Consider the following 13,757-nt stretch of genomic DNA (forward strand, 5'->3'; position numbering starts at 1 on the left):
GGCCTGGAGATTTTCTGTTTAGGAATTTAGTACTGCCTTGTGAGAAACAAGGAGAGTGGTCAAGTGTCCTGCATACCAGGAGTACAACGTTCTTAAGGGACTCCCAAGGTTAAGGTTACCAATTATTTTTTTAATTGTATGTTTTATTGAAAGATTTCAAAAATACATAGGAAAATGCAACATCAAATAATTGTCAGTGTCCAAGATGTAAAAAAGAAAAGAATATAATCATTCAGATGATATAAAACAGAGGCCAAAGCCGGAAAATTTCAGGTTACAATGTCACCAGTTGTACAGATTTACATTTTAATAGTTGTAGAAATCGAGGAGAGAGAGCTACAAGGGGAAGGCGGAGTGGGGAGGGACCCAAAGAGTGGGCAGACTAGGTGTATTAGTATACCACACCATAAGAGTAGTCACTCATTAGGTTTAGGGTAAATGGGGTCCCAGGAGCGCCTATACCAGACAGAGGTACTCCATTGGAATCCCACAAGGAGGGGGGGGGAAGGGGGATTGGAGCACCATGGAATCTTTAAGGGGAGTGTAGGCAGAGTCAGGGGGGTTAAACCTGCCACGTATCTATTTAAGAGGGCATTGTACTACTGTAGGGTACTGGAGGGATCCCAGGATTAAGGTTTGAGTGGGCCCACAGGTCCCAAAACCTGGAAAACCGAGGCAGATTGTCATGGATAGTAGCAGTGAGGTGCTCCATTCTGCGAATCTGCTCCAGTGTTTGCAGAACCTGTGAAAGGGTGGGTGGAGACTGAGACAGCCACCTCAGAGGTATGGCTCATTTCCCTGCCAGGATGATAAAACCAGACAGTTTCTGGGTGTGTTTGGAGATGTCAGGGAATGGCAAACCTAGTAGAAAGCGAGTTGGATTTTGTAAGTGTGCATGGATAGAGGACCAAAAAGGTTGAATAATGGGACATTGTCAGAAACCATGAAACAGACTGAGACAGAAGTACAATCAAATCACACTTGTTTATTAATAAAAAGGTAAATAGTGTAAAAAGTGTAGTCAAGCATAGCCAGAGTCCAGTAGCCAAATCGGGTAGTCAGCCAGTCCAAATTTCATTAACCAGATCGGGTAATCAGCCAGGCCAGAAGTCAGGGTTCCAAGGAGAGCAACCGCAAGCAGGATAAGAAGCAAGGTGGGATGTCAGGAAGCCAGTCTTGAAACAAACAGCAGGAGATGGTTCCCTGTGATGTGACCAATGCAAAGGCAAATGGAAAAGCGAGCAGGAAGGCTTTAAATAGGCAGGTCAGACAAGCATCATCGGGAACAGCTGGTAACTGTGGAGAGAGAAGAGAGCTGGCAATTAGCCGACAGCTGAGTGTCCAGCCCAGAGGAGGAAGGGCTAAGCCAGCCCTGACAGACATTTCAAAAAGATGTGAAAAAGGGAGCCAATATTGTCCCGGCCCTCCAGGGTCGTATTTATGTAGGACCTCTGGGGTTCTATATCTCCCTCTGCTCTACACACCGTGAAGATTTGGAAGCAACTTCCCATATTTTCTGCCATTGGGGAATATGAATGGTTTGCTTGATGATCTGAGACCATTTTTGCATATAGGAGTGGCTTGTGGCAGTGAGAGGAGGGGTTTCTTGTAGATATTTATAAATTTGGAGATAAGATGAGTTTGGTATGGGCCCTGGGCTCATAGAAGTTCGAATGGAGTAGGTTTGTCTAAGGTAAGGGTGGATGTTTTGGAGCTAAAATAGTGTTTCATTTGGAGGTAGGAGTAGAATAGGCTTTTGGGAATCTGGAATTTCCGTTGAATGTCCTCAAAAGATAGGAGTGTGTGAGTGATTGGGTGTACGATGTTTCGGAGCTGAAAGATTCTGGCCTGTGTCCAGGGGAGCATCCGAGTGTATGATAAACTATCTGGAATGTCAGGACTAAACAGTACATTTAATAGGGGTGGACATGAGGATGAAAGGGAGAAACACTGAGAGCATTTCTTCCATATGGAAAGAGTGAAGGTCATCGGGTGTAGGCATACATTTCTGAGCTGGGTTATAGATGTGTCTAGATCTCTCCAAACCATAGAGCAAGAGTGGACCGGGGTAGTAATACTCATCTCAATTTCTGACCAAATGCTGGATGCCATTCTGTGTGACCAAACAATGATCGGTTTTAGATGGGTAGCAAAGTAGTACTTAAGGAGGTCAGGGGCACCCAGTCCACCCCCGGGTCTAGGGGCAAGCATGACTGAACCAGCTATCCTATGGGCTTTGTAGTGCCAGATAAAATTGAGAAATTAACTCTGGGTAGCTTTAAGATGGGACATTGGAACAGGAATCGGTAAAGTTTCGAACAAGTAGAGGAGTCTTGGCATGATAGACATCTTCAAGACACTGATGCGCCCAAGAGAGAAATAGGATATAAGTCCCATTGTCGCAAGAGTCGTTCAATGTCTCGGAAGAGTGGAGGAAAATTGGCCTATTAGAGGCTTGAATATGAGGCTGTTAGGTTAATTCCTAGGTATTTGAGGTAGTCTGTGCGCCAATGATAAGAGTAATTTTGCTGTAAGATTATAAGATCTGAGGGTGGGATGAGTATAGCAAGGGCTTCTGCTTTGCTAGTGTTGATCCTATATCCCGAGAGAAAGCTGAATTGCTGAAGTAGGACATGTAGATTGGGAAGAGGGTTGTGGGGTCTGGTCAAGGTCAGCAAAATGTTGTCTGCGAATAAGGATAGTTTGTATTCATTTTGACGTAAAGTTACCCCCTGGATATCAGGGTGGTTGCGGATGGCAGCAGCTAGGGGTTCCAGACAGAGGATAAAAAGTAGGGGCGATAATGGGCATCCCTGTTTGGTACCATTATTTAGGTAGGCGATAAGTAGGAGGATAGTTGAACTTCGAGGAGGGTTGGGAGTATAGAGCATGTAATGCAGCAATAAAGGGACCTTCAAAGCCATAGTTGGAGAGTGTGGCAAACAAAAAGGGCCAGCTAAGCCTGTCAAATGCTTTTTGAGCGTCTAGGCTCAATATCAGAGCTGGGCATGTTGTTTTGTTTAGTAAGTTGATTAGATCTATGGTGCGTCTTGTATTATCACCTGCATGTCTGGCCGTTACAAAACCTACTTGGTCTTTATGTATGAGCCAGGGTATTAAGTGGGATAGTCTATTAGCTAAAATCTTTGTGAAAATGTTGTAGTCTGAATTGAGCAGTGCAATGGGTCTATAATTATCTGGGAGGGAGGGGTCTTTTCCAGGCTTTGGGATCACGGAAATGTGGGCATGAAGGAACTGGGGATGAGGTTTGATGCCTTTCAGTAGGCAAGAGAATAGGGAGATCAGGTGTGGGCTCAGGATTGGAAGGAAGGTTTTGTAATAGGAGTACGTCAAGCCATCAGGGCCAGGAGCTTTTTGGGTAGGGAGGTTTTTCACCACTTCAGCTAGTTCCTCGGGGGAGATTGTTGAGTTCAAGGACAAAAGGTGGTCAAGAAAGAGTTTGGGTAGATGTAGGGAATCAAAAAAGGAATTACATTTCTTGTGTGTAAAGGTGTATTGGGTGTCTTTTTGCAGGCAATTGTACAGTTTGTGATAGAATTCACCGAAGACTTTTGACATTGTGAGAGGGCAGTAAGTGGGGGTACCATCAGGCTGTCTGAGAAAATCTGGGAATTCGTGGAAGGGTCGAGGTTTGAGTTTGTTTACCAACATCTTATGGGGTTTGTTAGAATATTTGTAAAATTTCTGTTTGGAACACAAGTTGATTGCGTAGTTACCAAATTTTTTAAATGAAATCCGGGACATATTTTTTTTACTAGTAATGGCGGCTATCAGTGACTCTCTGTCCATCGCCGGCATGCACGCCATACAGCTTGTAAAGTCTTACTTTCCGGGCCCTGGTTACTACTGGGTGGGGAAGAAGATCACTCAGCCAGGGAAGGCAAGAATAAGATAAGCAGGCAGGCAGCTGGCTGGGACTTGAGCCAAGGAGGAAGAGCATGCGAGCACAGCTAAATGGGTATGCACCCTAAACCGAAGAAATATTCCCTCCGCTCCAACCAGCACATGATCATCAGAGAGGGGCACAGATAATGGAAAAAATACACCTTCCTAAGCTAGTAGGAGCGGTGGAGCGGGGGTATGTAATTCAGCACTGCCTGTCTTTGAAATTGCCCCAACCCCTGTTCAAATCCAATCCAGGGACAAAACTGGGGACATACTTGGTCCGGGGACAGTGTCCTCAATCCGGGGACTGTCCCCGGAAACCGGGGATGTCTGGTCACCCTACCGAAGGTGGGTAGGGTAGGATGGCAGGGAAGTGCAGTAAAGATTGAAGCTAGCAATTCATGGTGCCTGCTATATATTACCACTCTTTATGTTACAATTTTCATTCAGATGGGAGGAGGTTTTTTTTTTAAAGGGAATGGTCTCTGAAAAGCATCTCATTCTGCTCCCCCTCCCAGAAGTGACTCAGTAGCCTTCCAGGTTTGTGATCTTTTTTATTTTTTACAAACAAATTTTTGTACCTTTTCAAACCTAACATACACATACAATTAAAGCTACAGTACAATATTTGTGGTCTCCATGTCATAAGTACAAAGCAAAGGTGGGTAGGGTCAAACATATAATCTCGGTAAATATCCAAAATGGATTAATGCTCAAGTACAGAGGTATCAACAAATCAGAACGAAATGATACAGCCCACAATGAATCAATTTATAATGCCGATTAAAGTCCCTTTTACACTTCTGCGACTTTGCCGCAATTTTACCGTGATTTCAGGGAATGCCTATGTAACTCACATCAAAGCCTAAAAGTATTCATGTACGGGAATTGAGTGGCTACCCTGTACTTCACCTCATACAAAACATAGCCAAGCAAAACAAATAAAAGTTTTCACATTTAATACAAGGAATTCTTTATTGCCCAGGTTACTTCTTTCCCTCTACATGACATAGACAAAGTAAGTATATTCACCTCGGAAACATAATCATGCAGTGTAGTTGGGGCACATGAATTTGTATCATGAAATTGTTCATGCAATTTATTACCATTGACAGAGAGCTAAACCTGGAGTGGATAACCATCAGTCTCAAAGTTTGTAAAATTTTTGAAGGCACCCTCCATGTTGAAAAGTAGTGCTTTCTCTGGAAAGGATAGCATTCACTTGACCATGTAAACATAGAGCAAGTGCTCTGAAAAGGGGAGCACGATGAGCTTGGCTGGTAATAGAGGGACTTAAACAACTTCCGTGCTTATTCTACAATATTTGAGGGTAAAAGTTGTTCAAATGTCTATTTAGGTACAGAAGTCAGAGAGGACTTGCATTATAGTGCTCTGCTTTTTAAGAATATACACAGCTTGAATGTGTAGGTTCACTTAAAGCGGAGGTCCACCCTAAAGTGGACCTCCGCTCATCGGAACCCTCCCCCCTCCGGCGCCACAATTGGCACCTTTCAGGGGGGAGGGGGGTGCAGATACCTGTACAGTACAGGTATTCTGCACCCACTTCCGGGATAGCTCTCTGCGGAAAGGGGCGTAGATTACGCCCCTTTCCGCAAGTGCCCGCCCCTTTCCGCAAGTGCCCCGCTGCCTGCTGGGAAACACACAGATCCCAGAGGCAGCGGGGACCATCCTTATTGCGCAGCGCGATTCGCGCATGCGCAGTAGGGAACCGGGAAATTAAGCTGAAAGGCTCCATTTCCTGATTCCCATACCCAAGATGGCGGCGGCAGCACCCGACAAGACGATCTAGAGATCGGCTTTGGGTGCCGACATCGCGGGGGCGCTGGACAGGTAAGTGTCACTATTTTAAAAGTCAGCAGCTGCAATATTTGTAGCTGCTGGCTTTAAAAAAAAAAAAAAAAAAAAGAGTTCCTGTACTTTTCTCATTCTGGCGCGTTATTATCTTTCCTGTTGGATTTCTTTGATATTCTATTAGTCAATGGGGTGTGTGATGCGGGATGGGAGGTACGGCAGCTTGGGAAGCCTCTCTGTGGGTTGGCCGGGGAAGATGTTCATCAGCAGGGTCGCGAGGTGGCCAAGAAGGGAAGTGTGCCAGTTAGAGTTGCCATGACACCTTTGAATTACACAGGTTCTGAGGCTAATTAAATGGAGATAAGGCACCAAGTGAGTTTAATTATCACCTCAATCAGCCACAGAACCTGTGTAATTAATATGTGTTTGGGTTTCAATGGATGAGGTGGCAACCATAGTGCCAGTAGGGTTTGAGGTGGGTGGGGGGAGGAGCAGGTTGGGGATAAGACTTCTGAGCAGGAATGTCTGTGATAGGGAGTAAGGTGGCTAAGGAAGGGATGTGCGGCAGCAGGAACATGAGAGGGATTGATATCAGTATGGGAAATGACAGCTGGGGAGTGATGGATGTCAGCATTCCCCTGAGCATTGACTGTACTGGGTCCTATTCTCTTGTGAAGCACAGTCTCCGCCATCCTATGAGGCAGCACTGCCCCATCCTTGCCCTGACAGGCTTTCCTGAGTTTCCCCAAAAGAAGTTGCTAGGCTAGGTGGGAGCTGCATTCAGATAAGCTGCTGTCATACCTTGTGCCTGTGACATCTGGGGTTTGTTTTGCCCGGCTTTGGGTTCCTGTATCTTCAGGCAGCTACTTTTCCTTTGGGACTGTAGGCCACACCCGCCCCCACCTAATCACCCAGATACAATCACACAACCAAAGAACCACACCAGTTAAATTGGCAGACATGGCCGCGGCACTTTATTGGTTTAACATATTTACATAACCATATATATCAAACACTTTAATAAATAAAACCATAAATCACTTAAACTTTGCCCAGTTATTGGAACTCGGGCAACTTCACTGAACGAACAATGAATATGTCCCCACCAGCCGGACTTGAGCAACAAGCCCGGCCTACCCCACATATGTGGCCATTTCTATACTATACTGCAACCCCAGGTTAAAGATATCGATACCTACATCTGAAAGGTGGACCCCATCCTGTCTATACAAACCCACAAACCCACCTCCCAGATCCACATGCCAATATGCAAAACCTCCTAAGGATGCCATAAATTTCGCCATTCCTCGATTCACCCTCTTCCTCATTTTTTCCATTACGCTGTGTAAAGGAGATGACAGCCAACTCAATCGTGGCAATATCTCTGAATACACTATGATTGTATCCGGGAGGTTAAATGAAAACAGGACAGATCCCTTTTAACTGAGGACAAGTCCAGTGTATGTGTGTTACCAAGATCATTCCTACCCAAATGTACTACCAATACCGTGGGAAGCGGCCAAACCTGGCACAATTGAGATAACTGAAAATACAGCTGATGCCAACTCATGCCTCGTACACCTTTCCAATATACAGTGAAAGATTCCGGCAGTAACGACAGATTAGTCAAATATCTACACTGAGACGCACGTTTCCGTGCACAGTATACGTATGAATGGCCCAGAATCCACACATAATGATGAAAACCTATAAATCAAAAAGAGAGGTTAGGTCTGACATAACGTTTAAAACAATCGGACTTCCATCTACCCAAACCCATAATGGCCGAAGTCAGGAGACCCTGAGCGGCTGCGTCAGATGCCGCCCCAATCCTAAAGGAATGAGAGGAAAACTTCAGATTGCCTAGACCTAAATGAGTCACACAGTGCCTTAGTACATAATTAAACTGATACTTGTTCATCGGGGGAAATATCCATATGCACTAAAAAATGGCCAGCCCCCCCGGACGAACCGCTAAAAAGCGATGACATCCACATCGGGCACAGTGAGCTATCCCCGCTTGCCACTAACGTAACCCATTCCCCTCGACCTAATTGGTCCTTTTTAGACTGACGTAAAAAAAGGTAAACCTTCCCATGTTCTACCAAAACTTGCTCAGCCAACATCCCCCGAGAACACTTCCTGGAACCCGGAATCAACTCCGAGACCCGAAATGCTCCAAAATAGGCCAACATAAAAGCCTCATAACTGGTAAAGCATATTACCGACGTGGCCTCACAAATCCACCATAATAATTCCAAACGAATGGGCCTCCTCTCGTCTGGGGTGAAATGCTGCCTCCTGTATCCCTTTAGAGCCTGCTTTACTGAGAAATAACTGGAACAATGCGGGAGCCGCTGTAAGCGAAAGAAAAAGGATACCCCCACCAGCGTCTTAGCAATGTAGCTGTAGGAGAATTGCTGCCTCATCAAGAAAACCAGAAAAGATAAAACAGCAGATTCTTATGGCGCATCCCACACAAAACCGGGACTGCCTGCAAATGACAACCACCTCCTCCAAGCAGTAGAATAATCTACCCAGGTATGAGGTGCCACTGATTGTCTGATTACGTCATAAACCGGTGTTGAATCAATTCCCACAGGTAGTCCGGAAGCAACCTTCGGAAACGCTACATCTGATAACAGGAGAGAGAGTCAGCCACCACATTCAACACGTATACTGTGCCTTAATCCATATGTTATACTTTAGGCATAAAAAAATCACAGAATTTTGACCACAAATAACGAGTTTAACGAGAGACAAACAACTGTGAAGAGGACCCCTTTATTATCGGTCTCCACCAAAGTCCGCTTGTTGGCGAAGAAACTACCCCACAGTGAGACAGCTACCATTATCCACAGTGAGACAGCTACCATTATTGGAAAAAGCTCGAGGAGCACAATGTTCTTCGTAGCTTTTTTGTGGACCCAAGCTGCTGGCCAGGCACCACAGCTCCAATGGGACCCCCAAATAGCACCAAAACCCTTGGAACCAGCTGCATCTGTGAACAGGCAAAAATCCGGCGCAAAAGTCCGACTGAAAAAATTACCTCCCATTAAATTCTACCAAAAAATCCGTCCCATACCACCAGGTCGTCCTTTAAAGCCTTCGTCAAACGAATGTGCACAAGCGGAGATTTTAAACCGGAAGTAGCGAGATATAAACGTTGCAAAAAAATTCTTCCAACTGGCATGATTTTGCATGCAAATGCCAAAAGTCCCAGTAATGATTACATTTCTTTTTAAAGAACCTTCCGCCTACTTAAAAAGAAAGCGATAAGGTTTCGCATCCTTGTCACCTTGGCCATGGGCAAACTGAACTCCATAACCTCAGTGTCCATATGAATTACCAAAAATTCCATCTACGTTGCAGGCAGACAGATTTTTTCACCCGCGAGGGGAACCCCAAAATGGCTCGCAACTACCGTAAACAGATGCAACAAACGGGAACAGAGATCTGAATCTGCTGGGCCAAGAAACAAAAAATCGTCTAAATAATGCACCACCGCATTCTGTCCTGACTCAAAACACATGACCCAATGTATGAAAGTGGAAAACATCTCAAAATACGTGCAAGACAAAGAACACCCCATGGGGAGGCACTTGTCGAAAAAATAAGCACCATCAAAATAGAAACCCAATGAACTAAACGCTGCCGGCGTGATGGGTAAAAGCAGGAAGGCCAACTTGACATCTGCCTTAGCCAAAAGAGCCCCCCGACCCTGTGCCTTCACCAATAGCTTCCTCAAAGGTAGCATAAACCACCGAACAAGAAGCCTCATCAATGTCGTCATTCAGTGAACCCCCTTTGGGGAAAGAGAGGTGCTGAATCAACCGGAAGGTGTTCGGCTCTTTTTTAGGCACCACCCCAATCGGTGAAGTCCAGAAATCGTGGAAAGGAGGCAGAGGAAAAGGCCCTGCCATCTGCCCTTCCATTATTTCCTTAAACACCTTTTCCCGTACCACCTCCGGAAAACGTTGCACAGATTTTAAATTCTCCACTACCGTACACCCTGTGCCTGCAAAAATCAGGAGGGGAAAACCGCATGAAAAACCGTCAATTAATAAACATGCCTGCTCCCTGTTTGGGTACAGGTCCAACCAGGGCTGCATGTTTTCCAGCCTCACTGGTGTGCAAGCTTTTTGGAAAAATATCTTGTGATGACTGCAGCGCTGTCTTCTTGAAACACTTTACCATCGGATGCGGTCCCACACAGACTGAGCATTCATGCCTATACTTGCAAGTTGCATTAAAATGACAGGAACTCTCATTAAATGCAAAGCAACAACCCCTGCGGTACCCTGTGTTTACAGGATTAGCCTGACCGAACTTTTACCTATTGCTGGTCTGTGGGGAACAATCAAATTCAGCCTTAGGCCCACATCCTTCATTCCCCATCTTAATGACGGATGTACCGCCAATTTCTGGCGAAAGGACTAGTCATAAAAATACCAGCCCAATCCACCAAAATTTTTATAAGCCTCCAGCACATGATCCATATGCTGAAAAGGGCCTCCACTCAACTCAGGCCACTTTTGAACCAAGCTAGAGCTTCAACCAACCTAGAAAAAACAAAAAATGCTTGCAGCCAATTGTTAAATGAGCGAGCAATAGGCCTGAGCCTATCCTCTTCCTGTCTGTCCTCCCCTTTCTTTTCAGTTTTAAAAATCAAATCCTTTGACGCTGGAAGCAGGGATAGCATATCCACAAAATTCCCAGCCCAAATTTTCTCTTTTACTGTCCCTGGCAAATGATAACCTAAAGGGGACATCTCACATGGCATAACTTCTTTCATACTCACCTCAGGTACTGACAGCCTCGTCGTCTCCCTAGGTGAGCGGAAATCAGAGCTATGCACAGGGCTATGTGACAAACTATGTGACACAGGAGGAGACATTTCAGAAACAGGTGCATTAGCAGCAAGAAAAGAACCAGAGGTACCCAGGGAGGGCGCAGCAGTAGAAAAAGGTAAACCTATCGACAAAGGAATACCCGCAGAAGAAAGTGCAGTAGAAATAGCAGACAGATAACCCATAAAATCAGGCACCACATTGTGAAGTAAAGACTCACCCTGCCCTGCTGGACCCAGGGCTGTTGCTGAAACCAGTACCGGACTTGGTACCAGTGCTGGCACTGGAGCTGGTACTGAAACTGGTGCTGGTACTGAAACTGGTGCTGGTACTGTGACCACTACCGGACCTGGCAGTGGAGCTGTAACTGGGGCTGGAACTGGTGCTGATACAGGTGCAGTAGTGAACACTGACGCTGGTGCTGCTGTCCCCCAAGCTGCTGCTGCCCCATGGTCTGTAGCCACAGGACCTGTGTCACCCCTGTTAAACAGTGCACCTGGAACCAGGCCACTCTGCAGAGCCAGTAGCTGAAAGGAAGCTGGCGCTTGATGCCCGGCACCACAGAAGCAGGCGGCGTCATTTTTCCTCTTCTTCCCCCTTGAGGGCGTGAGGCTCTGCCCATCCTCTTTGCAGGGAATTTCGACCGGAGCCTCTTCTGCCCAGACCGCCGTTTGTGCTCCGCCTCCCCTCCGGTCATCTCCGCACTGCCACCATACTCACGGCCCTCTCTTTCCTGACGCTCCGGGGGCATACTCCGTCACGTTCACTGTCTGGGGGAGACCTCCTCTGCACTGTGCCCACCATGTTGCCGCATGTCATCTTCCACAGCCGCCCCCCGCTATTCCTCTTCGATTACCGGCAACTCCAGGCAGCGCTGCAGCCAGGCTACACCTTATCGGCTCTCCGCTCTCTCCACGAGGCCATGAATCAGGGCTTCCATCTTCAAGGCAAGTGCAGCTTTTCTTTCACTCTTCCTAGGCTGCTGCAGAGGATGCTCAATACCCTCTACAGCCCTTATATAGCCTTCCTAGTGGACCAGAACTATCCCTAACTACCTATTGGATACCCCACACCTGCCTGCCTAATTACCTGACCAGAACCGCCCACCCTTACCTATACCTTCTTAACCCCTAAACTACTGGCAGAGGGGCTAGGTGGCCCCATTCCCAAGAAAGCGGACCCCAATAATTTTGTCCGCTTTTACATTCCTCCACTGTCAGCCCCAATGGCAGAACAGGATCCAAGAAGCTGCCACTGAAGCTCACATGAAAGTTGCAAAAGGCCTGCACACTAGGCCTGAGCACAGAGGGGCAGGAAGCGAGGACAGCCTATGGCCTGCCTGGCAACCCCCTTGAGCCTGCACCTGAAAGACAGTACAGCAAATTTGGAAGGCAAAAGAGCAGCAGAAAGGCTAGGGGCTTAGCTGAAACCTCATCCTCTCACAATACAGCTCTGCCTAGATAGGCAGCCAAAACACCCAGTGAGAAAAATTTGGAGATTTCCAGAAAACAACCTAAAGCTGCTCAGAATACTAAACAGACCACACATGTATATATGGCCAGAGTGTTTTAGTAAATATGTTCCTCTACAGGCAATTAACAGAGATGTCAAATAATGATTATAATTGTTCTGAAGTCAAAGCTGTGGGCAACAAAGCAGTACCCCCTGCAGATGATTTGATAGTTCCATTTCTTTTAACCACTTGCCTACTGGGCACTTGTACCCATTCTTGCCCAGACCAAATTTCAGCTTTCAGTACTCTCACACTTTGAATGGCAATTACTCAGTCATGCAACTCTATACTCATATGAAATTTGCATAATTTTTTCACACAAATAGAGCTTTCTTTTGGTGGTATTTAATCACTACTGGGTTTTTATTTTTGTGCTATAAATAAAAAAGGACTGAAAATGTTGTAAAAAAAATATGCATTTTTCTTTGTTTCTGTTATAAAATTTAGCAAACTAGTAATTTTTCTTCATAAATGTTGGCCAAAATTTTTACTGCTAACATATCTTTGGTAAAAATAACCCAAATCTGTGTATTTTTTTTGGTCTTTGTGAAACTTACAGAGTCTACAAGCTATGGTGCTAATCATTTAAAATTGATCACACCTGATGCACTGACGGCCTATCTCATTCTTGAGACACTAACAAGCCAGGAAAGTACAAAATACAAATTACCCCTTTTTGGAAAGTAGACATTCCAAGCTATTTAGTAAGAGGCATAGTGAGTTTTTTTAAGTTGTTTTTTTCCCCCACAATCGTTTTAAAAATTATGATTTTTTTCCCCCAAAATTGTCATATTAACAGGTTATTTCTCTCACACAGCATAGGCATACTTGCAAATACACCCTAAAACACATTCTGCAACTCCTCGTGAATATTGTGATGCCATATATGAGTCATTTTCACAGCCTGTCCACATAGAGAGGCCCAACATGCAGGGATCACTGTCAGGCATTCTAGAAGCATAAATTACACATATAACTTGTCAACTACCTATTACGTTTTTTTTACACAAAGTTTACCTTTTTCAAGATATTTCAACACATAGCATGTACATAGCCAAAATTGCCCCTCAAAATAAATTCTGCCACTGATGGCACTGTGACACAGATGGCACTGGCAGCACTGATATGCAGCACTGTGAGGCACAAATAGCAATGTGCCACTGATGGCACAATGACTCTGATGACACTATGGGCACTGTGACACTGATGACACTATGAGCACTATGGCACTGTGACACTGATGCATGGTGACACTGAGGTGTGATGGCACTGTGACACCATGGCACTGTGACACTGAGCCACGGTGACACTGATGGCACTGAGGCATGGTGACACTGATGGTACGGTCACTCTGATGACACTATGGGCACTGTGACACTGAGGCACGGTGACACTGATGGCATGGTGACACTATGGCACTGATGGACAATGTGACACTGATGGCACTATGGCACAGTGACACTGATGGCACTATGACACTGTGGCTCTGATGACACTGAGGCACAGTGACTCTGATGACACAATGGGCACTGTAACACTGATGACACTGAGGCACGGTGACACTGATGGCACTGAGGCATGGTGACACTGAGGCACGGTGACACTGATGACAAGGTGACACTATGGCAATGATGGACATTGTGGCACTGATGACGCTGTGGCACTGTGACATTGAT

General features: G+C 45.7%; 1 protein-coding gene across 1 annotated transcript in view; it reads right to left on the minus strand.

Moving 5' to 3' along the window:
* Positions 1–13,757, minus strand: part of AKNAD1 (AKNA domain containing 1) — a 159,641-nt gene that overhangs the window by 141,730 nt on the left and 4,154 nt on the right. The window lies entirely within an intron of this gene.

Source organism: Lithobates pipiens, unplaced genomic scaffold (genome assembly GCF_037356315.1).
Source record: "Lithobates pipiens isolate NorthernLeopardFrog02 unplaced genomic scaffold, aLitPip1_a1.2 Scaffold_23, whole genome shotgun sequence".
NCBI lineage: Eukaryota > Metazoa > Chordata > Amphibia > Anura > Ranidae > Lithobates > Lithobates pipiens.